Source organism: Mercenaria mercenaria, chromosome 8 (assembly GCF_021730395.1).
Source record: "Mercenaria mercenaria strain notata chromosome 8, MADL_Memer_1, whole genome shotgun sequence".
Lineage (NCBI taxonomy): Eukaryota > Metazoa > Mollusca > Bivalvia > Venerida > Veneridae > Mercenaria > Mercenaria mercenaria.
The window spans coordinates 48431683-48435016 of NC_069368.1; positions in this window are offsets into that span (position 1 = coordinate 48431683).

Below are 3334 nucleotides of genomic sequence, written 5' to 3' on the forward strand. Positions count from 1 at the left end.
GACACCGGTACTGGTTTTTCCAGGAAGCAGACTCCGAGATTGGTTCAAATAAGCTTGAAGCTTTCATCACAAGCGAGCTAAAATAAAATATGTATGTGGTATGTGGGACAGTATGTACAAGTGTTGCCTCGAAATGTCTTTGAAGCTTCGTAAGGTGTTACGCACCTCTTACCATAAAGAGTACAACAGTCGTGACCATCAACAAAAAAGAGCTTTGTTAACTTATGTATAGGACATTAACTTCCCCCCAAAGTTGAATGCGACTCTTGTAACAAAAGACAGCATTCCTCTGGTTTACCAGGAGGTTGTGAGTTTCTCAAAATGAAAGTTTTGGTGTTGTGTTTGAAACCCCATAAATACTGGATTTTGTGATTTTTGTGACTCAATCAAACCGAGACTGCTATAATATTTTGTTGCGTTCATCTTTTGTTTATTACTTGTGGGACGTGTCGGTCGTGCTACAGCGTAGTGGTAGATTTATTTCAATGTCAGTCAGAATATGAAAAGAATTTGACAATCGTAGACTATTCCAGTGAGTAAAGTTTAGACATGTAGTTCTTTCCATCTTTAACGTTAAGATATGGGATCTCGAACGGTGACTGGCTCATCGTGTGTGAGTCCGAACCTTTGAAACGCCCGTATTATTTCAAGTTAAGGGACAATAAAACTGTTTTAAAGCCTTGTGGTTCTTCTCAAGTGCTCGTCCCTAACTCCAATACACCGGCTAAATTTCTATCATTTGGCAGTGTTTTTCATATTACTAATAGTACATTTTGAAATTTATTTCTCACACAAATGAAAAATATGTCACATATTGCATAAGTAACATATCTAAATTTCAACAAAATCAGTAATGCCGTAATTGTTTTTATTTTACGACATCTACCAAATTATCAAAAGTCACGATAATACACATGAATGTCTAGAATTTACAAACAAAATTCGTTATAAGGTAGGCAGATCATGACAAAACAAAATAACTTCTTTATCTTTATATCTTTGAAATGAATTTACATTTGGTTTGATGTGGGAAACGCATCATTATATCATAGGTTTGATATTTGACAATATAGCAGTGAAACTTATGTACCCATATAAATGAAATTTACTCTTGAAATAGATGCAAGACATTCTTCTTTGTTTTGTGACTTTTTCAAAAATGGGTACATTGTAGATGTCTTAAAATGAAGAAATCAGTGTACATAAAATAGCTCTACTAGATTTTGTCAAAATGTAAAAAAAGCATGTTCTTAACAACATATTTGTCTACATTGTGTGTGTATTTATTTATTTATTTATTTATTATGGTGTTTACGGCGCACCAACACAGTATATGTTGTATGGCGCCAAACAGGACTACAAATTTTGGTTTCACATCTCATTTACATCGAAATAAAAACATGAGGTATGGAATCATTTGCATACCTGCTGGAATCACAGAGTTACAGCAAAACCACGTGTTAAGACCCTATAAGTCGCCTCTTACGATCATGCAAGGGTAAGGCAGTGGTTCTAATTCTTTTCATACACAGATCGTCCCAGAACCACATGGGGCCTACATTGTGTAAGATATTTGATAAATGTATTGTAGAATAATGAACCTTGATGCCAAGAAATGGAGCATTAGAAATTGCGCTTTGTTAATAAAATCTGTTAATTTTAAGATCCTTTGGAAGCATATAATGCAACCAAGCAGAATAATAGAAAACTCGGGTTTGATTGAGTCTGTTCATGAGAGGTAATGAAATGTGCAATACCTCTCACGCCCCCTAGCACGGGCTTAAGCGGAATATTGAATGGACTCCGTGATCCCAAAGGACCAGAAAATATAACAACATTGCCATAAAGAATGTCACGTCTCTCTTATTACCAGTTATTCTCCATTCAATATTTATTGTTCAGCATGATATTCGCCAAACAAACTATGACGAGAACATACTTTAGATTAGTATTTACTGACAGAGCAATTGCATATACCGCTTATACAGGTAACAAGTCCGGGACAAGCCCTGGAATTCTAAATTACTGAATGAGCATTTTTGTCATGCCAGGATTATCTGCGGCTTGATGTGTATTTTTGCTCCTAGCAGTTTGAGAACGGATGTTCGGGTCGTGTTGGTGGCTCGTTTGAATTTTGATCTCATTTTTATTGATGTATTCCGTATACACTTTTTACACTTGGCCTGTATGATGTTCATACATTAACATTTGCTTAATCACCCCAGCAAGTGAACGGTGATTCATCAATACTTATAGTCACATAGTTGTCACGTTTATCTATATATCGACCTCTCAACACACCTAGCCTCTAAATATGACATTTAGGTTCATTTTCAACGGTCCAGCAGAGCGTAAAAATAAATCTTTATGCAGAAAGGACGTCCTCTGAAGCATTTTATCTAATAGGAAAGATCAGTGCCCGGCATGTATTCGCGTGAGCATGCTCCGTTGGTCGTCTGTGAAAACGAGAATATACCTGAAGATTCTCATTTGAATAATGATTATCAAATATGGCCGACAGTCACATTTTTATTAATCATTTGCATCGCCGTGAACAATTCATACATGCTTAATGATATGTCAAGCTGTGTATTTATAAAGTAAAACATTAATTGACTGTCATATCGGATTTGTATGAAGTCTTTCTTGGATTTAAAATTAAAACAAATGTAGCCATGGCAAACGCGAATAACAACTGAAATGATATTGCACAAAGTCTCCACGTTGATTTCTCTGTGAGAAAATAATTGATATAAAAATGAACAGGCAGTTACAGGATATAGTTTGCTGTTAAAATTATTAAAAGGGAAATCCAAAAACACTCCAAAATGCTTAAAAAATGACGAGGGACGTCGCCGCGGGAGAAACCAAAGGTAATGTTGACAATATTTTACTCTTCGTTTTAGCTAAAGCAGGCTGTTGTTTTCAGTCCCATCTTCTGGTGGCAAAAATTAATTTTAGCGAAGAAAAATCTACAAATATCAAAGGCAAAGAATGTTATATAATGCAAAATTCTATATTTCCTTTCTTAAAAGATTAGTATCGTTCGAACTTTTGTGTTTGTAGCTGCGCAGACTTGAAAATCAACTGATGCATGATCTTAATTTATATTTCAATATTCGTCTAAAGAAATAGCAAAAAATGCGTGCATTTATGATTTAATCAAATCAGAATTTTTTGTATCCTCGAAAATTCGCATCGTCATGTTAATTCATATTTAGTCTTGACCTATATATTTTTTATAATGATTAAATAATGAGTGTATGTAGGTATTACTGTTGCTAAATTGAAGGCAAATTACAATAAATAATACATGAACTACAATGTCATGCTT